Source organism: Elaeis guineensis, chromosome 7, assembly GCF_000442705.2.
Source record: "Elaeis guineensis isolate ETL-2024a chromosome 7, EG11, whole genome shotgun sequence".
In the NCBI taxonomy this organism is placed as follows: Eukaryota; Viridiplantae; Streptophyta; class Magnoliopsida; order Arecales; family Arecaceae; genus Elaeis; species Elaeis guineensis.
Window position 1 is genome coordinate 25,268,438 of NC_025999.2, and position 25,756 is coordinate 25,294,193.

Genomic DNA, 25,756 nt, shown 5'->3' on the forward strand with positions numbered 1-25,756 from the left:
AAATATCATGAGAGACTGTCATCGAAGCCATGCTCACTCTAAGCATGGCATCAGAGTAATCCCTCAGGGTCGTGGATCCACACTCCCTCCAGACAAGACGGTCATTTCCAATACCTCCCAAGCCAAGCTGGAGTCTACAAGGAGACTCTCCTCCCTCGGACGACAAGCGACAACCTCGATTGGAAAGGTGGGCACCCCCATTCATGAAGAAGATGCCCATAATATGCCTATGGTGAAAGGAACTATCCCATCACACCATAGCAATCATAGCAAACAAGAAGTGAATCTCCGCTCTAAGATGGGGGGAGATCTCCCCTTATAAAAAGAGAAGTCAAATCAAGCACCTCGTAACTGCCCTTATTAAATCACGATGCATGTCGGCCGGAGATTGGCCACAGGCACCACCTCAACTGGCACACATTTAATTTGGGCGCAAATGGAGCAGTCATGCCACTTCACCTCTCCTCTTTCGGACTTCAAGGCGACGTGCTTTCAATGCAGGCACAGAAATGCAGGCACGCCCTGAAAATCGCACGCTCACCCCAACAGTGGAATGGCTCTTCATATTCTCGATCGATGCATATAGGATTACTCTCTTCCCTCGACCAAAGCTCTGATTCGGGAGTCCGGGGCATGTGTTGGGGGAAAATTTTGCTCGGATAATAATGTGAAGAGGCCCAAGGCTCAAAAGGTTTAGGCCCAGCAAACTAAGGCCCCTCATCATCACTGACCTCCCATCAGTTACTTTAGTGATGGATTGACTCTCAACTCCCGAACAACAGGTCGATGCCCTACTATTCGAGTGGTCAAGACTTCACTGACTGGCTTCTAGCGAGCTCTCCCCTCAGTAACCGGTCACCCCAAGCCGACTAGGCGGCAGCACTCAGTAGATTCATTCAGCCAACTTATGAATCCTCTCCCTCTGACCCATGCCAAGCCCAGTCTCGACTCCAGGTTTACATCCTTCTGCCGACCATGATTCTCACTTGTGGGTTAGGATCCCAAGGCATGGATATCAATCGAGTGACTAAATGCCAAGCATGGTGGCCATGTAATCCCATCGAATCACGTCAAGTCATGTCACCCCGAGGCCATATCCTGAGTGGCCAGCTATGCATTATGATAAGAAGCTACACTAAATCAAGTCATCCCAAAGTCATTAATTACACCACACACGCGATAAGGCCCACCGCTGTGGCCCCTGACAAGATGCGATGGATTGGGGCGGTCGGGAGGGCCAGGAATGGCCCCCCTCTACCTCCCATTTATGGCTCTTTCCTCAAAGGTCAATCAAAAAATGATCGATCGATGGTTGGCTGACCCTCCTTCAGATGTCTTCTCAATCCCATCGAAGCCCCCGTGGGTATGTTGACAGCCGTCAGGCGACAGTTGGCCACGCCACCTGAGGCGATGATAGCAGACCATCCTTTAGAAGCTCCCATCTCCACCTATAAGAGGAGGCTTAAAGGGGACCCCAAAAGGTATGCAAAAACTCTGTCTCTCACATTCCTTCTTTTATTGGACTTGATTTCTGACTTGAGCATCAGAGAGTCTCCGCTGGAACAACCTCTGATCGAAACTTTTCTTACAAGTCTTACCCCCCACGGCCCGGCTCACTACCAACTCCAGCTGCTCTGGCGTCAAGCAAAAATTGGCACCAACAAAACCTATTACAAAAACCAAACTGATGAAGTATCTGAATGAGAAACCACCAATGGACTCTATCATAATCCTTCTCTATATCAAGTTTTAGCATCAATAGGCATCTAGACCGAAGGGCTTGAAACATTGAATGCATGAGTTCTTGGGCTAATAAAATAGAAGAAGTGATGTGGTGACCCAACAAAAAAGTACCTTGCTCTGAGAAATTAAAGATGGGATGATCATCTTGAGTCTATTAACAAGTATCTTTGCCATAATTTTAAACACAGTATTACAAAGACTAACAGGACGGTAATTTGAAGGATTCTGACATTCAATTTTTTGGGTAGCAGAGTAATGTAAGTATTAGCCCAAGATTGAAGAGAAAAGTAGAGTTGAAAAGTCCGAAACAGCAAGAACAACCTTTGGCTTAATTAGATTCCAATAATATTGGAAAAAGAAAGGTAGAAACCTGTCTAGACCTAGTGCCTTGTCAAGGTGCATAGACATCAAAGCCAAATAAATCTTATCCTTAGTAACTTCTTTGAGTAAGTTATCTACCTATGTAGAATAAATATGGGTAGAAACCAAAAGATAATCAATGTGTCCAATGTCATCCCCAACTATTCATCTATGTACAAAATGGCTAACCATTAGAGCCCTAATTTGATCCAGCTTAGAAATACAATCTTCTGAGGAGAATATAACTGATGAATTTGATTTCTGTGCTAGCGCAAGATAGTGGATTGGTGAAAAAATTTAGTATTAGCATCAGCTGCCAAAAGCCATGCCCTCCTAGCTTTCTGTCGCCAAAGAATCTCTTGATGATATAAATTAGTATGATATTTAGCAAGGAGGGCCAACAATTATGAATGTAAGTGTTGAGGCAAACCTCCATATTAAGATTCTCATATTTGCAGCTAATAGATATGTTGGGGTAGATCCCTCAATTGCGGAATACGGATCATCCGTCCAAGATCACAACAACATCCAGAAAGCGGATGTTGATACCACATAAGAAAAAAAAGAAGAAAGAACAACAAACAAACACAATAAAAATACATGGATCAGCCTCAAGTCTACCTTCACGGGACGTGCAAGCTTCACTATAAGAGAAACAAAATTAAAGAATACAAGAAGAACTCACCACTCAATTTTTATATAAGAGTCTCTCAATAAGAAGCCTCAAAACCCTTATAAAAACTCTTTACAACCTCTCAAAAAGCCTCTCTGCACCTTCAAGATGAGGCCTCCACTATTTACTACTCAACTCATGAAGAAAGAAAAGTCCATGATTTCAATCTAACTCAAGATGAACGTTGGCGGCATACTTAACACATGCAAGTCAGACAAGAAGTGGTGTTTCTAGTGGCAGACGGGTGAGTAACATGTAAAAATCTGTCCTTGGGAGGAGAACAATAACTGAAAACGGTTGCTAATACCCCGTAGGCTGCAGGGCAAAAGGAGGAATCCGCTTGGTAAACTCTTTTTGCAAGCTCAATCTTTTCCAAATCAAGATCTCTGTTTGTCTTTGTTCTCACAAGCTCAGTCACCAGACAACAAACTTTGTTCTCGAAAGCACTCAGTCTCAAGCTCAAGCTAAGCTATGGTCTAATCTCTCTATCCTTCCGTCCTCCTTATTAGCTAGTTGTCCGATCCATCGTCCAATCCCTCCCTTCGTTCCTATATTCTATGAGCTATTCTAGAACTTTGGGTTTCACATACTTTTGTTTGCACCAGTCCCACAATAGAGGGTTCATTCTTTCTTGATAAGCTCCCATCTTTCCAGTCACCAACTATCCAACACAATAAATGGCTCATCAATTGAAGTTATATAGGCTCCAAAAATCCTAAAATAATGTTTCACTAGGTGATCGAGTCCAAATCAAACCTCAGATTCCATCTAGATCGTTCGATCATGATCGGCTCAAATTGTGGCTGTCTGATCGTGCACTACAATGCTTCTTATCTCTTGATCAAACCCAAGAATGATTTGGGCCATCCGATCGCGATCAGCTCACTCCAGAACTGTCAGATTGCGTAAAGCAGGTTCGTGGACCGTGCGTAGACTGTGACTGAATAGTGCCTCCACGAACTGGCTGTGCACTAGACCTCCTAGCATGCACCACGTCATCCCCTCTTGTCGCACATTCGGCTGCACATGGGTGGACTGCACAAGCACTCGATGGACCGCGCGCCCATGCCCCGGGCCATGCGTGCGCGTTGCCTGGGCCTGGGCTGCACACCCGCATGCCGCTGCCTGGTCCTAGGCTGTGCACCCATGCGCCCATGCACTGGGCCATGCCTAGCTGGGCCGTGTGCTGGGCCACACCCCGTGGTGGGCTGCACTCGCAGGCTTGGACCCCCTACTGGCCTACATCTTTGCATGTATCTTTTTCGTCTGGACTCTGTTTAAGTTGTTCTTAAGCTTGTTGGTTTTCATTCGTCATTCTGGATTTTATTTTAGGCTTATTGTGGATCGAATCTTGAGATATTTTTCTCAACAATCTCCATCTCGACTCAATGTTCGGCCTCCACTTGTTTCTGAGAGCCTGTGATCCATCTCGCCCCCATGCCTTGGGACACGCTTGCTATCTCATGGATGGACAAATGTGGGAGTCGAGCTAGGTTGCTCGATCCCACCTCCATCATAGGCTGTATCCACTCTGATCAAAGATTTGCTCGAAAAAATCTCCTGCGACAATAGGTACTTCACTTTGTGACGTTGCCTCTCATCCTCTCGAGTCTCTCATCTCGTGCCCGATCCACCTCCACCTAGAGCACCACTTTGCACTGGGCTCCCCCTAGCTCCTGAAGCTCCAACTCACACTGGGCTCCATATCAAGTAGTAATATCCTCTTTTGATCTTTTTTTCCTCCAATATCATCCTATCATCGCACATGACCCTCAAGATTCTATCACCAGCTATCCACCTGTAGCTCTTTGAATTCAATCTGCTTAGTGAGATAAGATTTTATCTGAAATTAAGTATATATCAGACCTTATCTAATCTCCTCACTACACCATCATGTGTCCTCCAATTGACCATCCCGATGCCCCTGATCGCATAGTTCAATCCATCCGACAGATGAACAGTACCCTCACTGCTTTTCAGAGAGTCAAATAGGTCCTCTTTGCAACATTCATGATGGATGTATGTAGAATCTAAAATTTACTACTGAAAAAAAGTAGATACCTCATCAGATATCAATAGAACATCATCCTTTGACTCGCTGTAGTGGCCCTCATTCTATCTCTGAGTTGAGGGCAATCTCTAATATGATACCCCAACTCATCACATCGATAGTATCTGATCTTGCTAGGGTCTCTCATCTTGAACCTGGATCATCCTCCTCATGATCCTCTGTTGCTATCTGCTCCTCCAGAAACTACCAAAACTGAGCTACCACCATCTAAGCTCGAAGTCTGGTTCTCTCGCTTGAGAATCTCATTCTAAAAAATTATGGTGGTGACCTCATCCATCTTGATGGTGCTTTTTCTCATTAGAAAGCCCATCACCAAGGACTCGTACGAAGGGAGAAGCGATGCTAGTAAGACCAACGCTCTGATCTTCTCCTCAACCTTCTCACCTATACAGAGAAGATTGGTGAGAATCTTTTAGAAGTGACTGAGATGCTCCTACATACTTTGTCCTTCATCTATCCATAGTTGATAGAACTGCCTCTATAAGAAAAGAGTGTTGGTGAGAAACTTCTCTATATATAACTCCTCGAGTTTCGACCACAGCACCGTCAGAGAAGTCTCGTCAAATATATGGATCACCACCTCATCCGCCAAGTATATGCGGATGGTACTTACTGTCTGTATTTGTAACTGCTCTCAGATCCTCTCCTCTATGGTGGCCGGCTTCTTCTAGTTCAAAAGAGTATTGATTAACCCCTATTGGATGAGCATGTCCTTCACCTTTACTTGCCACGAGGAGAAATTACTCTTTCCATCAAACTGATTGATCTCTACCTTGATTGTGCTTGTCTTCTCCATCTTCTATCTCAATCAACACCATCTCTATTTGGATCACCTGATACCACTTATCCATGGTAATCGGGCTCTGATGCCACTTGTTGGGGTAAATCCCTCAATTGCGGAATAGAGATCACTTGCCCAAGATCACAACAATATCTGAGAAGCTAATGTTAATACTACACAAAAAAGAAGAAGAAGAAAGAACAACAAACAAATATAATAAAAACATATGGATCGGCCTCAAGTCTACCTCCAGGAGGAGTGCAAGCTTCACAATGAGAGAAATAAAATCAAAGAATACAAGAGAAACTCACCACTCAATCCTTGTACAAGAGTCTCTCAATAAAAAGCTTCAAAATCCTTATAAAAGCTCTCTAAAACCTCTCAAAAAGTCTTTCTACACCTCCAAGACATTATCAGCTATCCAATGCAATAAACGGCTCATCAATTGGAGTTATATAGGCGCTATAAATCCTAAAACAATGTTTCACTAGGTGATCGAATCTAAATCAAATCTCAGATTCCATCCAGACTATTCGATCATGATCAGCTCAAATCATGGCCATCCGATCACATGCTACAACGCTTTCCATCTACTGATCAAACTTGAGAATGATCTGGGTCGTCCGATCATGACCAGCTCACTCCAGAGCCATTGAATCGTGCAAAATAGGTCCGTGGACCGCGCATAGACCACAGCGGAACAGTGCCTCCATGAACCAACTATGCACCGATCCTCCCAGTATGTGCCACATCATCCCCTCTTGCCGCACGTTTACCCTCGCATGCATGGACCGCACGAGCGCCCAATGGACCATGCGCCTGTGCGCTTGGGCCGTGCGTGCACGTCGCTTGGGCCTGGGCCGCACACCCGTGCGCCTGCACGTTGGGCTGCGCCTGATTGGGCCATGCGCTGCGTGCGAGCCTATGCACTGGGCCGTGCCCTACGGACGGGCCGCGCACCTTTGGGCCATGCCCGCGGGCCTGGCCCCCTGCTGGCCTGCATCCTCGCACGTATCTCCTCTGTCTGGACTTCGTTTGGGCTGTTCTTGAGCTCGTTGGATTTCGTTCGTCATTTTGGACCTTGTTTTAAGCTTATTATGGATCGAATCTCGAGATATTTTTCTCAATAAGATATCATCATATAGCAGTTGTCTAGTGAAAAATAGATTACTCATTCTCCTTTTCCATATCCTCATTGCTCTATAGATATTGTAAAGTAATAAGGTCAGCTTGAGCCCTAGTGAATAATTTTCTTTGCAAACCCATGCATGTCGAATAATATCATGACAACCTTAAAAAGTTAACCAAAATTTCTCAAACTTAAAAGGGCTAGGACCCCTATTGACCTTATAACTAATTGAGATAAACAACGGACAATGATCAGATGCACATCTAGCTAAATAATGAACCATAGTTTCGGGGTAAAGGCTTAACTAATGGCTGGTGCAAAAATACAATCAATCCTCTCCCAAACCTTAGTTAAGCCCAAATGATTGTTACACCAAGTATATAAAGGACCTTGAAAACCCAAATCCATAAGACCCATTTGCCTAATAAATGATTTAAACTATGAACTTTTCAATCTATAGCCAGTGGTTTACCCCCTCTCTTATCCTCAGCATGAAGAAGACAATTAAATTCACCAAAAAAAAAAAAAGGAAGGGACAATCAAGAGACAAGACATCAACAACATGAAACCAAATTTGGTGATGCAAAGCAGCCAAATTACTTTTATAAACAACACCTAAATTCTAGGTAGGATTATTTGGGGGAGGAAATGATTCCAAGAGCAATCTGTCTATTTACATGCATAAACTAAATATCCCTGATATTCTTCTTCTAAATAATTAAAATATTATCAGACAAGCCAACTGATGGGATCATCTAAGACCAAACACCTTATACACATTTATTATATTTTCAAGAAAATAAAGAATATCAGGATTGTCAGTTCTCACAAGGGTTTTAGTATAATTAAAAAAAGTGGGCTTGGCAGCCGCCTGAAAATTCCAAGCTAAAATTTTTACAGAGACATAAGAGGAGGTTTATGAATTGAGCCCGACCCAGTCCCGTTAGTACTAGAACCTGATGTGACCTAGCATGCATTAGCGAAAAGGGTTATCCAAGGTTATCCAAGGACTCAGTTGCACTTGTGTGACCAACCTAGTTTATAGTTGAGCAATCATAGTCTCATAAGAAAGATTAGATGTACCTTGTTGCATTTGTGAACACAGTTGTGCCCCCATATCAATTTTGTCAAGTTGCTGCTCAAAAGTGGTAAGCTAATCAGTACATCTAGATTTATAAGATAGCTATTGAGTTTCTATGGACACTTGTTTCCAGACCTTAAAACAGTGCCCCCTTAGGTTGCAGCATAGAATTAGTTGGATCTTAGTGATGAACACGCAATTGAAGATCACCTTCAACTATCAATTTAGCATGAGGAGGAGAAGCCGCACCCAGGGAGGAACAATGATTGTTACGTGGTGATTGCTTTTTTTTTTTTTACCTTTGGCATCAAAAGTACCATGGGAATCTTGAGCTTGAAACACCAACATCTCTATAACTTTTATTGGCTGAATAATTTGTTGATCATCACACGATCCACTATCCAATGGAAAAAATTTGGATTTGCCAACACCATTATCAGCAGTAGTTAGAATTCTCTGTTGATCTCTTGAGAGAAAATGTTTGACAATTTTTTAGGAGTGGACCATCCAAAAATTGACTGTCCACCATCGGAAGCAGGTTTGGGTGCCTCTTAACCAACCATCGGGTATACCAAAACCCCAGCTGCTCAGATCCAAGGGCACTTGGGCAACAAGAAGGGTAACACCATGTTGAAGTATGGCATTCAGAACTCTAAGAGGGAGTTGTTGATGCTAAGCAAAACCCATTCCACCTCTTCCACATTGTGAACCTATTAAAACTCCCAAAAAACTATGAAAATAGAAGATTGTTTTAGGTTCTATTAAGCCTTCCAAAATCCAAGTGAAAGATAGTAAGAAATAGAAAATTATAGCCATTATCCATTTGGAAGGAAAGATGAACAAGTAGAACATCACAAGAAGAAGAAAAAGAGAAAGGCCCCTATTAAAACCCCCAAAAATCCAAGAAATGATAGTATGAAGAAGCTTCCCCCCCCTCTCACCCTTCTCTTTTGGTTTGATTGTTACTTTGATTCATGTAATCTTAATGCTAGTTTTATAATGGTCTATTAATCAATGAAAATTCTTGCTCCTCGATAGATTGCCTTGCTCTCTTCTTCTCTTGATTATTTTAGATTAATTATTGTGTACTTGCTTATTAGCTCATAGATCTTTGATGTTTCTTCATTTTAGTATCTAAATGAGTGGAAGGGATCCAGCACTTCATGGTCTTGTTAGAGTTTTTGGAGGGAAAACTCAAATTCCTTTCCCTCCAAAATTCTCTACAGGTCTTATCTTATTTTAGTCCCACATTGGAAAGGGATAATTTATTTTTGATACTTATAAACCATTTTATCTTCCCCTCCTTTGCTTGAGGGGTCTTGGGGGGATGTGGATTTATATTTCACATGCATGTGCTAGCCCAACTTGGCTCACACATGTAAATCGCAGTGTGGTGTGGCATGGCGTGTGATGATTGTAAAATATTTTATTTATTTCTATCATATTTTATATTATCTTTAATTATTTTATTTTATTTTTTTAACATACTTATTTTTGATTGGTTGTTCCTTTCATGGTCAAATGGTCAAATGATCGTTTATCGCAAATGATCATCTTTTATTTTGATCAACATCATCATTCATGGTCTATTGGTCAAATGGCCATCTGGAGGTACCTACTCGTGGTCCTGAGTTCTAGCTTGTGAGATATCTAAAAATCTACAACCTTTTTCCTATTTATTCTCCAAGAGTCCAACATTTTGGAGATTTTCTTTCGCTCTTTCATCACTTTCTCTTTCTTCATTTAAATTATCGAGTTTTGAGAGATTTGTCAACCCTCTCCATGATTGTGCTCTAAGAGAGGGTATCTCGATCATATCTTGGGATAGAATTTTTGATAAACACCGACATGAGGATCGAAAATTTGCTTTAGGACAGTGATCACATACTTTCGGACTTCATTTCTGTTTCTACATCATAAATTAACGAGCTAATCCAATCAGGCTCTCGATAAGTCAAATTTCTTACTTTTATTGTTATTAGATAGTTTAGATAAGTAAGTAGTTTATCAAAATCTTTTACTTAAAATAGTCCTCATTTCGATAGAACACTATTTATAGAAGGACTCTGTTCTAACATTCTAAGGCAAAAAAAAAAAAAATTGAACAATCTCTACATTCTGGTTTCATTTTATTTTGACTTTCATTATTCAGATACTAGGTTTTAGTACTTTAGTTTTACTAAATTTCTTAAACATTGATAAACTATTCGTATTCGAATTACTCTATCGCTCCTATTACTCTGTATACAAGTGGTCGACAAATAGTGTCATTTTTCTCAAATTTTTTATTTCTGTTTTGAAACTAGAGAGTCCTAATATACTTTAACTTTTATTTGTAATTTTATTTTTAGTAGTTTAATTCATTTGAAACATTGAATTATTGCAATATCATCTATTCTGAAGGCCGATTACTAGTATCTGCTTATGGGTTTCCTGTGACTCTGAAACTCTTAATTTATTATGGATTTTATTTGCAGCTCTATTTAAATCCTCCTTAATCAAATTTTTTGTAATTCTATCTCTTACATTATGGGTGCCGAGAAAGCCTTGACCCTTTAAAGCCAAGAAGTTCAATGGTCATAGGTTCTTTAGGTGGCAAGAACAATTTGAGACCTGATCAGTCACACTTGGCCTAATTACTGCCATTGGAAAAAGGCCACCTTATGATGTTTCCTCATCCTCATCTACCACATTATCTGATTCCTCAAACACTCCTAAACCCGATAAATCATCTGAATAAATTAAATTCTATTGTAGGTTTAGGATTCTAAGCTATCTATTAGATAACCTATATGAAGCCTATAAGAAATACAAGATCGCTAAGGAACTTTGGACTGTCCTAGAAGATGCATATAGTAGAGATAATAAGAGGGCAATGAGATTTACCATTAGTAAATTTAGCAACTTTAAGATGGTGGACAATGTCCCTATCAATGACTAAATCCATCATTTTCAAAATTTGGCCTAAGAGATTCACAAAGGGGGCTCGACATTAAATGAGAACTATCAAGTCTTAAGTCTAATTGACAAGCTCTTACCATCATGGACTAATTTTGGACGTAATCTTATAAGATCCCAAGGCAATCTTACTCTTAGATCAGTGATTCAAGCCATTAGAATAGAAGACCAATATCAAATTATAGACTTAAAAGAAAATCAAATGAAAGTCCAAATAAATCTGATCAAATCTCTAAACCTAGAACAAAATCCTAAGAGTCAGAATCGTTATAGCTTGAACTAGACCTTTAAACCCAAGAACTTCAAAACCAAGGGTAAGGGAAAAAGGGATAAATTTCAAAACCAACCCAAACCCAATTCTCAAATCATAAATTCAAGAAACCTATTGATGAAAGGTTCTACTTCATTTGTGGCCAAGACAAGCACCATGCACATCGATGCTTTTATCGAAAGAAAAAAAAGATTGTGATTCAGAAAAAGAAAAACCAACCTCAATCCAAATCGATGGTTAATAGGGTAGAAAATGAACCATCCACCTTTAGGTCAGTATCTTTTACCCTATTAGTTAACTTTACCTATAAAATCACTGATTGATGGTTAGACTCTGGTGCTAATATCTATGTTTGCATTGATAGAGCATCTTTTTCCTTTTATTAGAACTCAAGTGGAGGAAGTGTGATCATGAAAAATGGAACAGCTGTCAATATTTTGGGCAAAAGAAATGTCTACCTAAGATTTATCTCAGATCCTTCGAAACATGCAGCATGTTCCAGACATCAGAAGAAACCTCGTCAGTAGATCCTTATTAGTACAATTAGGATATAAAATTGTATTAAAATCCAATAAGATTGTAATTTCAAAAGGTGATATATTTATCGAGAAAAGATTTGTGTCTGAAGAATTATTCAAATCAATATAATTTCTCCTTCGATCAATAAAATTTTTTTTGTTTCTTCTCAATCAATCATGTTGAATTCTAAATCTTATGATGTTTAGCATAGTAGACTAGGTCATATGAATTTTAAATCCATTCAAAAGATATTCAATCTTAACCAATTCTTAAATTTAAGATTGATCATAAATCTAAGTGTGAGACCTATGCTCAATCCAAATAAATTAGAAAATCTTTCAAATCCAACCCTCATCGAGATCCTCAACTTCTTGAACTAATTCATACTGATATTTGTGACTCTTGTAGAAATCCAACCGATGGAGGTAGTTGTTATTTTGTGACCTTTATAAATGACTTCTCCAAATATTGTTATTCCTATCTCCTAAAGATCAAGGATGAAGTCTTCAATAAGTTTAAAGTTTTTAAAGCTAAGGTTGAAAATCAAAATAAAAGAAGATCAAAATTCTAAGGTTTGATCATGGAGAAGAGTATGCTTCAAATGAATTTACTATATTGTGTAAAAAATATGGTATAATTCATGAAGTTACTACTCCTTATTCTCTTCAATCTAATGGTATTGCTGAACAAAAGAATAGAACTCTTTTAGACATGGTTAATGCCATGATCATCAGTTCTAGTATCGCAAAAAATTTATGGGAAGAAGCTTTTTTGATCTCTACCTTCATTCTTAATAGAATTTTATCAAAAGATGAAGGAAAGACTCCTTATGAGTATTGAAATGAATATGCACCAAAGTTGAGTTACTTCCGAGTTTGGAGGTGCTTAGCTAAGGTTGTTGTTTCTAAATCTAAAAAAAATAAAATTGATCCTAAAACTATTGATTTTATCTTTGTTGGTTATCCCCTTGATAGTAATACATATCGTTTTCTTGTTATTTATTCTAATTTTATTGATATATCCGCTAATACCATTATTGAATCTAGAGATGCAAACTTTTTTAAAAATAAACTTTCTTTCAAGAACCAAATTCCTAGATCCACATCTAATTATAACTTTTGTTCCTTACCTAGTTCATCATCCATATTTAGACTTCCAATCAACAATGATCTTACTTCAAATCTATCTGATCTTCCTTTCAGGCCCAAAAGGAGCAAAAGGGCTAGGATCGAAAAGAACTTAGGTGAAAGCTTCTTCACCTTCTTAACTAAGGATACACCTACATCATACCAGGAAGCTATGAGATCTCCTAATGCTCTATTTTGGAAGGAGGCAATCAATAATAAAATTGAATTAATTATTGAAAACAATACTTAGATTCCTACTAATTTACTTCCTAGAACTAAATCTTTAGATCATAAATGGATCTTTAGAAAGAAACATAGGATTGATGGATCAATGGAAAAGTATAAGGTGCAGCTTGTAGTCTAGGGTTTTGAACAGAAGGCTCGTATTGATTTCTTTAATACTTATGTATTTGTTGCTAGCATTACAACTATCCATATCCTTTTTACTCTCACTTCCATCTATAATCTTTTTGTGCACCAAATAGATGTGAAGACTATCTTTTTTAATAGAGATCTTGAAGAAAAAATTTATATGACTCAACCTAAGGGCTTCATAGTGTCTAGTCAAGAGCATAAAGTGTGCAAGCTTATTCGATTCTTATATAGATTAAATCAAGAATCTAAATAATGGCACGAGAAGTTTGATAGAATCATTCTTTCTTATGGCTTCTAAATCAATGAATCTGACAACTATCTCTATTATAAAAGATTTGATGATCAATATATCCTTCTTTGTCTTTATATTGATGATATCTTGATTTTATCTTCTGATCTTGATCTAATTAATGATATTAAATAATTTTTCTTCCATCATTTTGATATGAAAGATCTAGGTGAAGCTGATTTAATTCTTAGAATGAAGATTATTCAATCACCTAATTCTATGTCTCTATCTCAATCTCATTATATCCAATTGTTGATCAATAAATTTGGTTATTCGGATTTTTCTCTTATGTCTACACCTTATGATCCTTCTATCCAACTTGTGAAGAACTTTGACAAACCTATAAATCAAGAAAGATATACTCAAATCATTAGATCTCATATTTATTTCTCAAATCGTACGAGACCTAATATTGCACATACTATCTCTAGACAGTCGTTATACTAGTAATCCTAGAAGGATTCATTGGATTGCTTTTGGAAGAGTCCTTAGGTATCTTAAAGGTACTACTTAATATTGTCTTAGATTTGTTGGTTATCCAGCTGTATTGGAGGGGTACAGTGATGCCAACTAGATCTTCGACTCATCTAATGTGAAATCTATTTCTGGCGATACATTCCTTCTTGGTCGTAGCGTTTCTTGAAAATCCACCAAGCAAACCATTCTAGCCAAAAGTATAATGAAATCTGAACTAGTAACTCTTGATTCTACCTACTCTAAAGCTGAATAGCTTAAAGATCATTTATCTAAAATTTTTTAATTTCATCTTCTATTCCTTCTATTTCAATCTATTATAATTCTAGAGCTACAACAGATTTCTGTAAAAAGAAACTTAGATAAGACAAAAGTCTATAAGAAAGTAAGAATTATTTTTTTTTATCTTATATAAAAATTGATAATAATCTTGCTGATTGCCTTACTAAAAGCCTAAATAGGATTAAGATCCTAAAGTCATCAAGAGAGATATGACTTAGCCTATAATAGACCTTCCAATAGTGAAAATCCAACCTTTGTGATAGGAGACCCCTTGAAAGATGTTCAATGTGATAATAATAAGCTAATTGGTTGGTCAGGGATCATATATTTTTATATATATAGGAGTCTTCACTCCACCCTATCCTTATGGTGATCAATGCTCCTATATAGATGTTGAGGAAAAATATAGCTCTAAATGAGTTTTGAAGAGATAATCTTCTCGAGATGTAACTCTATACATATCTCTAGAGGACTCACCTATATGAGAGCTTCTGTATACGAACGCGATTAGAAGAATGGGCAAACTTTAGGTACTTTCATAAATTGCAAGATATTTGTGCACAGCCAATAATGCACAACTCTACAACAAATCCTTCTATACTATGTGTGTGGTAGTTAAAGTCAGGGTCAAAGAAATATAGTTTAAGATCTGATTTACTTTGATTTCTTCAGATAAAAACTATCTATACTAAGTGAGATTAAAACACTTCATCCATTGCATAGTACAAATACTCAGCAATAAAATTTTTATTTATTTTGATATCACATAATTAGTATCATTTATTTTTAAATTTTTAAGTTTTGAGAGAGATTGTTAGAGTTTTTGGAGGAAAAACTCAAAATTTTCTTTCCCTCCAAAGTTCTCTATAGGTCTTGTCTTGTTTTAGTCCCACGTTGAAAAGGGATAATTTATTTTTGATGCTCATAAACCATCTTACCTTCCCCTCCTTTGCTTGGGGGGCCTTGGAGGGATGTGGATTTTATATTTCACACACACGCAATAGCCAAGCTTGGCTCGAGTCGCATGCATTAATCACGGTGTGACGTGGTGTGGCGTATGATAATAGCAAAATATTTTATTTATTTTTATCATATTTATATTATCTTTAATTATTTTATTTTATTTTTTAACATACTTATTTTTTGATTGGTCACTTCCCTTCATGCTCAAATGGTCAAATGACCATTTATCACAAATGGTCATCTTTTATTTTGACCGACGTCTTCATTCATGGTCCACCAATCAAATTGTCGTATGGAGGTGCCTACTCATTATCTATAAAGGATCTTGAGTTCTAGCCTTTGGAGTATCTAAAAATCTATGACCTTTTCCTTGTTCCTTCTCCAAGAATCCAATGTTTTGCAGACTTTCTCTCACTCTTTCATCACTTTCTCTTTCTTCATTCAAATTGCTGAGTTTTGAGAGATCGTCAACTCTCTCCATGATCGTGCTCCAAGAGAGGATATCTCAATCATATCTTGAAATAAAATTTTTGATAAACACTGACAGAAGGGTCGAGAATTTGTCTTAGGATGGCGATCACATACTTCCGGACTTCATTTTTGTTTCTACATCATAAATTAATGAGCCAATCCAACTAGGCTCTCGATAAGTCAAATTTTTTACTTTTATTCTTATCAGATAGTTTAGATAAGTAAGTAGTTATCAAAATATTTTATTTAAAATAGTCCTCATTTTGATAGAACACTATTCGTAGAAGGACTTTGTTCTAATAGATCTTAGCACTAGAATGTCTTTCCATTATCAAAACCCTAATTCATAGTATCTCAGAGGTGCTAAAATTCATTATTTCTAGACCATATATACTATGCACCCATCCAATAGGTTCATAGTGAGTGCACCATAAGCTTTTGCATATAAGGAAGTACAGGCTTTGTCTTTTGTATCTAAGACTAGTGGGGGTTGCCTCACTTTCTTTTGCAGCTTTTTCTAACAATGCTCACAAACTTTATCTAAGCTAAGGTTTTGTAGATTCACCATATTTGCTCTCTTTTTTTTTGATTTTCTAGCTCTTGATCCATAAAAAATTGGTTGTAATTTCAAATATATCCAAGATTGTAGCTAAGGCTATGTCTTTAAAGATAATCAAAAAGGTCTAAATGAAATAGCAATATAGATCTCCATCATCACACTCATAAAAGTAATATAAACAAAATGCCATTTATAACAAAATAATATTGATTATTATAGGGACCTTTTTTTTGCTAAGTTGGGCCATTCACACCATTCTAGTGCGAATACAACCAAAGAAATCAAAAAATAAAACATCCCAAAAGTTCGTTGGCAAACCTCATGGCACCTCCCATGAGTGCACAGCTATAGGGCCACTACCCACTCTGCAGGCTTGTTCACCTCAAGATAGATATGTCTCACTAAAACGGAATTATCCTCCCATGCAAGATTCTGGATATCTTGTAGGATATGATAAGTCATAGCTCCCACATATTGACTAGGGATCTAGCATATCATCATTGTCGAATCCTCCTCCATAAAGATGCACTCATCTCCTAGCACATGATGGTTATAGGTGATACCCACCCAGGTTAACCTCAGCTCCGCACTTGGAACCAAGGTATCAAAGGTTGAACATCCACCCACTACAACAAACTTGGAGTCTAGGTCTTTGATCATAAACCTTGATCCTCCTCTCCTATCACCATCCATTGCACTGACATTGAAATTGACCTTGAGAAAGATTGGAGGTGGGGGCTCCTAGGTGATGAACACCCACCAAGTCACCATAGGGGCGGAGTGAGGGTCCCAGGTATCCCTAGCTATCAAAGACTCTCCAACACTGTATAAATAGGTGATCTCTATTGTCTAAACTAAAGCCCTCTCTAAGGTAAATCTCATTGACTAGCTGCTCCCTTCGAAGATCTAGCCATTTCTAGCCAACTATATATGGTAGACCATATAAGCAGCTTGGATGGTACACTATAACAAAACAGATTCTTAGTGATGAAAACTTTTCATCGCTAATAACCGATTTTCATCACTAATAATATTAGCGATGAAAGTTTAGTCACTAATATTTCATTGCAAATAATCCTATCATTGATAATATTTTATGATGAAAAAAAAAATTTATCGCTAATCAAAGATATTTGCGATGAATAGTTTTTGTCATTAAAAAAAGAATGAAAAAATTTAATCGTAAAAAAAGATATTTGCGATAAAAAATACCATCGATGATAAATTAAAAAATTAATAGTGATGAAAAATTTTTTGTTGCTATTATTTTTAAAATTTTTAGCGATAAAATTTACATCGCAAAAACTATTTTTTGCAACGAAAAAAATTTATCACTATTAATTTAATAAAAAAATTTTTAGTAAACAAAATTGAATAATATTATCAACAAAAACTTTACATCATAAATAAGGTAATTTTTGATGAAAGTTACGTCACTAATAATTATTTACGATGAATAACTTTTCATCATTGTTAATTATATATTTATTAAAAAATTAAATTATATTAGTAAAATATTTTTGATGATGAAAATTTTATCAAAAATAATTACGTCACTAATAATTCAGTCATATTTTTTTAAAAAAAATTATGAATATATATTTTAAATTTATATATAATATTTTTTATAAATAAAAAAAATTAAAATAAAAAATATACATAATAAATTAATAAATAAATTTTATTATTTTATTATATTAAATTTTATTTACAAGAAATTTGAAATAAAAAAAATATATCAATATGTCGTCAAATATCGATATCTGGAGAATGAGTTGGGGACAGAGAGCGCTCGATGGAGCTCGGACTGACGATGGAGCTTGGATCGACCTACTGCTGCCTCATCAGCTGTATCATCTGCTCTATCTGCGATATCTGCTCCATCATCTGGATTTGAAACTGCTGATAGTCATCGATGCGTGCAGCCAACTCCTGAGCTCGCTGCTCAGTCTACTATCGATCTACGACAGCCTGCTGTCAATCTTCGACAGTCTGTCTCTGCACCTCCGTCAGTCAAGTCTCGCACATAGAATGGATGTCAGCCCTAGATGAGTGTGAGGATGAGGCAGCAGTGATCCCATACCCTAGACTCCTAACATAACAGGATCTCGTACCGAGCACCTGATCATAGATCTCATCATCTATGGGTGCCGTCGATCCCTCAAGAGTAGGCTGGGATCTCATGTCTGTCATACGATCTTAAAAATTAAAATTAAAATTATTTTATTTTTTTAATAAAAATTAAATTATAAATAAAATAATAATTAAAAAAATTTACAAAAAGCTTCTAGCTCTCCATCGTCCACTCCCCCGATCGTTGCTGGTGGATCCGCTAGTAGACATCGATCCTACCAAGAAGCTCGCCACTCTCAATATCTCTCTGTAATTTGAAAATTAATTAAAAAAATTTTAAATAACTAGAGAATTATATGCTAATTAGAAATTAAAAATTACCTACCATGTGCTTCATATGACGAGCAAACGATCTCGAACCCCCATAATGCGGCACAGTCTGTTTCACCTGATTCACCGCATTCTGGGCACATCATCTCTATAAAATTACTAGTCAAATTAGTAGATAACAAATTTAATTTAATAATACATGATTCAGTCATTAAATTATGAAAAAAAAAATTAGATATGTAACCTGATATGCCAGATCCTCGTACTGCCGGCATATGGCAGTCCAATCGTCCATGGTGATGCTGTCATAGGGCTGCCACCATGCTGTCTCCTATCCATGATTCTGTACCACCCCGGTACCAATGCTGATGCATGTGATGGTGATAATGTGGGGAAAATTCAGTGCAGGGGTAAAATGGTAATTTTAAAACTTTTTCAAAATCACTATTTTATAGTAAAAATTATTAATTAATCTAATTAATTAATAAGAATTTATCCTACACTAGGATCTAAATATGATATATAGCATGCATGCATTTAAATTTGAAATTCGAATTTGAACAGCAAACACTTTACTATAATGTGTTCAGAACCCAATACCTTTGTGCGGGTAGTAGATCGTCATAATCTGATCACCGTCAAAAGAGTCTGATCGTTGTGATGTAGCCACACAATATGTCTGATCTCTGTGGATCGTCCACATGAAGCTCTCGGTCTGATCGACTCCTCACGAGTGCTAGCTCGTTGTAGAGCCCTTTCGACAGTCGATGCTGATCGAACTCCTTCGATCGATATCTATCGATTCTTTGAATACTCTGGATCATTAGCAGACATGCTTGAGAGGATGTTGAAGATCTCTCTAAAATTTGGTGGGCTCACGACACTCGTAGCTCACCTTCTCACTTTTCGAACTCCAGGCTGAAACCTTGAAGAACTCACTGAAACCCTGCGCATATTTTTTCTTTCTTTTCTTTCTTTTTCTCTCGGAAGGATATAGACATTCACCTTGCACACAAGGATTCCTCACGCCCAGATTTTCTCTCTAAAATTTTTCTTTTTACACACCCCACTCTTCTCCTCCTTTTAAAACAACAACAAAGGTCTTATCCACATGAAAGGATAAAGATGAGTAATTGCACATTTGAATTCAAATCAAATTTTAAATTCAAATGGAAACTAATTTATCCCTATCCACTAAGGGCATGAGAAGAGGAGGGTGTGGCTTAATTTATGTGTGAGTGATTTTATGAGAAATATTTTTTCGTGTAATAAATAGGGCATTAAAAGAGGATAAGGTCAAGGCACTAAGATTGGTTGCTCATTCAAATTCAAACTTTATTTTGAATTTGAATGGCCAACCAATCATCCTTATCCACTCATTTGGTGCATTAAAGTAGGGCGTGAGGAGGGCTTTGCATGAGAAAAAATTTATGAGAACTTCCTTCTCGTGAATTCAAATGGGTGCAGTGGAAGTGAGGTGGCACAGGGAGAATGGGTCAAGGTGGTTTCATTATTTAAACCAACCTAATTGAACCAAATAAGTTAGGCCCAATTAGACTAATTTAAATCTAACTTAATTAGGCTTAATTAGGCTCAATAAAATTCTAATCAAATTAAAAATTGATTAAGCCCAACCCCTGATCAAATCAGGGACCAAACCATCTCGACGATTAGGTCAACTCTTAACCTAATCGGGTCAAACCCAACTGAATCCAATTCAATTAAACTTGATCTAAAAATAATTACTCAATCAAATTGAGTTAATTAACAATCAAATCACTAATTAAATCTCTCATAAATATTGAGTCCAAATCTGATGGATAATCGGACATCAGAATTCATCGATATGTAACCCTGATCGAAGAGTCCCAAACCAGTGGGACTCTTGACCCCAGTACCCAAAATGTGTGAAACACATGATCAGAGAATCCTGATTCTCGATCACAGAGTCTCAGATACATAGAACTCATAGTCCACGAGCATTAAGACTCTTCATCAGCCATCAGATCAGATAGGAACCTCTAATGTGTGTGACGCTGCAGGTTCGAACCTAAGTCGGTAGCACAGGAACCAATTCCTATACTAATCGAAGTGACCATCTAGCAATGGTACCTGATGATCGGATAGGTTGAATAGTCACAATCGTAACACTCAGAACCTACGTGAATATGGTTACTGTATAATTCATCCTTTTGACCTCTGTGTTTAGGATGACTCAGGGTTAAACTGTCAACCCTGATTAGATCATCCGAATCGTGCTCAATTCAAACAGTCCTGTGACTCCTCACAAAGACTACCCTGATCAAGATTTTATTGAATTAAAATATGACTGTACACAGCTTCTGAACTGGAGTGGTCAATCCCATCTTGACACACGCACCGACAAGTCAAGTACTTGACTACACCCAGCAGCCTTCCATCACTGAATTAGAAATTCAGATAGTCCAGTGCCTAAGTGCAGTGAGTTGCTTGCAAGTCACCGTGGTGGTCTCAGGTTGGAGGGATATTTATACCCATATTCTATCGGAGCAAATCTTGACAGCAGAAATAGCTCTAGAGTCGGTCACGTTCAGTGCAGATGTACCCTTACATCTCACCTGTATGCCATACCAGTATCTCCACACTCATTGGTTAAGAGGACAACCAACCTATATGGCACACAACGACCTATGCTTGATAAATGTTATCATCCTTGGTAACAACGTATCATTTGGTCGCGAACAGATTTAAGGACTAAACGATAAATCCTCCTTTGTCGAGTCTAAATAGTCCTAAGAACTTTACCACAACTTAGGAGTTCATTAGAAGATGAAATATTTTGTGATGAAAAATATCAAAATAATTTTTATTAATTCATAATTTATGTACATATACAAAAATGAGCACAACCATTAACAGACTGACGATTGGCTTTGGGACACTATTCTCAATAATCTCCCACTTGGCCTAAAGCCAATCGGTGCAGTATCTAATACCCATCTTCGACTTGAAGTCGTTGAACTCCTTCACCGCAATGGCTTTAGTGAATGGGTCGGTTAGGTTCTCCTTTCCATCGATCTTTTGAAGGTCGACGTCACCTCGATCCATAATTTCTCGGATGAGATGGTAGCGGTACAGAATATGCTTCGTCCGCTGGTGTGCCTTGGGTTCCTTCGCCTGAGCAATGGCTCCAGAGCTATCACAGTAGAGCAGAACTGGACCAACAAAGGAAGGTGCTACTCCAAGCTCGGTGATGAATTTCCTCAGCCACACTGCTTCTTTGGCAGCATCTGATGCAGCGACATACTCTGCCTCGCAAATTGAATCAGCCACTGTGTTGCTTGGAACTCTTCCAGCAGATAGCCCCACCATTAAGGGTAAAAATAAATCGCGGCATACTTTTGCTGTCATCGTGATCAGACTGGAAACTAGAGTCTGTAAAGCCTATAAGTCTCAAGTCCGATTCACCATAAACAAGCCACTGGTCCTTAGTATTTTTTAAATACTTTAGGATGGTTTTAACAATCTTCCAGTGATTCTCTCCTGGATCAGATTGGTATTTACTCACTACCCCTAGTGAGTATGCCACATCTGATCGTGTACATGTCATGGCGTACATGATAGATCCCACTGTCGAAGCATATGGAATCCTATCCATACGCTCTCTCTCTTGAGGTATTGTCGGACAATCCCTCTTCGAGAGAGAAATTTCATGGCCTATTAGTAGATAGCCTTTCTTGGAATTCTCCATGCTGAACCTCTTCAGCATAGTATCTATGTACGTAGACTGGGATAAACCAAGCAACCTTTTAGATCTATCCCTATAGATCCTCATCCCTAGGATGTAGGAAGCTTCTCCCAAATCCTTCATGGAGAACTGTGACGACAGCCAAATCTTTATTCCCTGTAATGCAGGGACATCATTCCCGATTAAGAGAATATCATCCACATACAATACAAGAAATACCACTACTGGACCATTAGCCCACTTATAAATGCAGGGCTTTTCTCCATTCTTAATGAAGCCATATGTCTTGATCGTCCTATCAAAATGTATGTTCCAACTCCGGGGTGCCTGCTTAAGTCCATAAATAGACCTCTGTAGTCTGCACACCTTAGACTCATCAGTGGATGTGAATCTTTCAGGTTGTATCATATACACCTCTTCATCCAGCTCTTCATTTAGGAAAGCTATCTTCACATCCATCTGCCAGATTTTATAGTCCAGATGGACAGCTATCGCAAGCATAATCCGAATAGATTTGAGCATTGCCACAGGAGAAAATATCTCGTCATAGTCTATACCATAACGTTGACGATATCCCTTGGCAACTAGACGGGCTTTATAGGTTTTCACCTTTCCATCTGCCCCCCTCTTCCTCTTGAAGATCCACTTACACCCTATGGGTTTTACTTCTTCGGGTGGGTCAACCAATGTCCACACATCGTTGGCCTTCATGGACTCCATTTCGGATTTTATGGCCTCTAGCCATTTCTCAGAGTCGGATCTCTGTATTGCATCCATGTAGGTGATCGGATCCTCATCATTTTCATCAAGTTCGATAGGATCGTCATCCTGGATTGAGAAACTATAGTATCTATCCGGTTGACGTGGTACTCTACCAGATCGCCTTATGGGTGCTTGAACAATGGGCTCCAGATCTGATCTAATCAAATTCGATTCAGGTTCAGCAACTTGTGTCAGTTTTTTCACCTGTCAAAATTCGTCAAGTTCGACCTTAGAGGCAACAGTCCCTTCACCAAGAAACTCTTTTTCCAAAAAGATTACCTTAAGGCTGACAAACACCTTTTGCTCATCAGCCAAGTAGAAATAATACCCTTTGGTCTCTTTTGGGTATCCTATAAAATTATACTTGTCAGACCTAGGTCCTAGCTTGTCCATAATTAAACGTTTAACATAAGCCGGACACCCCCAAACCCTAAGGTGCGAGAGTACTGACTTACGTCCTATCCATATCTCATATGGTATTTTGGTTACAGACTTACTCAGAACTCTATTTAGAAGGTAACAAGCCGATTCGAGCACATATCTCCAGAGGAAGATCGACAGACCAGCAAACCCCATCATGGATCGAACCATGTCCAACAAGGTCCAATTCCTCCTTTCAGATACACCATTATGCTGTGGTGTTCCAGGAGGAGTCCATTGAGAGAAAATCCCATTCTCCCCTAAATATGTCAAAAACTCATTGAAAAGGTATTCACCTCCTCGATCAGATCGAAGAGTTTTAATACACTTTCCAGTTTATTTTTCTACCTCATTTCGAAATAGTTTGAACATTTCAAACGACTCCGACTTATGTTTTATTAAATAGACATACCCATACCTCGATAGGTCGTCTATGAAGGTTATGAAGTAGAAATATCCACCCCTTGCACTTGAGCTTATGGGTCCACATACATCAGAATGTACCAGACCCAAGAGTTCACTGGCTCGCTCACCTTTTCCAGTAAAAGGTGACTTGGTCATTTTACCAAGAAGACAGGACTCACAGGTTGGAAGTGATTCACAATCACCTACTTCAAGAATTCCTTCTTGAGCCAATCTGTTTATCCTGTTCTTATTGATATGACCTAGCCTACAGTGCCAAAGGTAGACTTCTGACACATTATCTATTCTAGGACATTTACCGAAGGTTTGAACCACATTAACAGGTTATGATAGAAAGTAAATTTCATTATAAAGTTTTCCAATAAACATTGTAACACCATTCAAAATGATATTGCAAATATTTTTTTTATTAAAAATTGATAACCGTTCATGGCCAAAAGACCTACAGAAATAATATTTAATAAAAAGCTTGGACAATAGTGACAATCACTCAGAATTATATTTTGAGAATTGATTACAAGGTTCATGATTCCTAATGCTAGAATTGATTACAATAGTGACATTAGGACTCTTCATCAGCCATCAGATCAGATAGGAACCTCTAATGTGTGTGACCCCACAGGTTCGAACCTAAGCCGGTAGCACAGGAACCAATTCCTGTACTAATCGAAGTGACCATCTAGCAATGGTACCCGATGATCGGATAGGTCGAATAGTCGCAATCGCAACACTCAGAACCTACATAAATATGGTTACTGTATAATTCATCCTTTTGACCTCTATGTTTAGGATGACTCAGGGTTAAACTGTCAACCCTGATTAGATCATCCGAATCGTGCTCAACTCAAACAGTCCTGTGACTCCTCACAAAGACTACCCTGGCCAAGGTTTTGCTAAATTGAAATATGACTGTACACAGCTCCTGAACTGAAATGGTCAATCCCATCTTGACACACGCATTGACAAGTCAAGTACTTGACTACACCCAGCAGCCTTCTGTCACTGAATTAGAAATTCAGATAGTCCAGTGCCTAAGTGCAGTGAGTTGCTTGCAAGTCACCGTGGCGGTCTCAGGTCGGAGGGATATTTATACCCATATTCCATCGGAGCAAATCTTGACAGCAGAAATAGCTCCGGAGTCGATCACATTCAGTGTAGATGTACCCTTATATCTCACCTGTATGCCATACCAGTGTCTCCACACTCATTGGTTACGAGGACAACCAACCTATATGGCACACAACGACCTATGCTTGATAAACGTTGTCATCCTTGGTAACAACGTATCATTTGATCACGAACAGATTTAAGGACTAAACGACAAATCCTCTTTTGTCGAGTCTAAATAGTCCTAAGGACTTCACCACAACTTAGGAGTTCATTAAAAGATAAAATATTTTATGATGAAAAATATCAAAATAATTTTTATTAATTCATAATTTATATACATATACAAAAATGAGCACAACCATCAACAGATTGACGATTGGCTTTGGGATACTATTCCCAACAGATAATCCTTGAAATGCAATGATAACTGAGTGTCGATGGCTCACCTCACACGATCCTCCTTAAATCAGCGATGTCAAGTACACCCTGCCAATAACAAATATTAAAAAAATACTATGTAAATTAAATATTCATAATATAATTTATTTTGCTTGTAAGTGGATGTAGAAAATCTCTCTTTGAGCCAGTAGAATGTGACGCCAATCGAAGAGCATCATGGGGGCATAACTACGACGTATAATGCCCAGCTCAGTCTGCCATGGCTCACACCATCCCTTAATGAGTCTGGTGTAGTCGATCGATATCTCGATCTAGAGATGCTATCCCAGGTGTTCGCATCTCCAACACTCCAGAGCGAGGTTCTTCGATGGACCTCGCCCTCACCT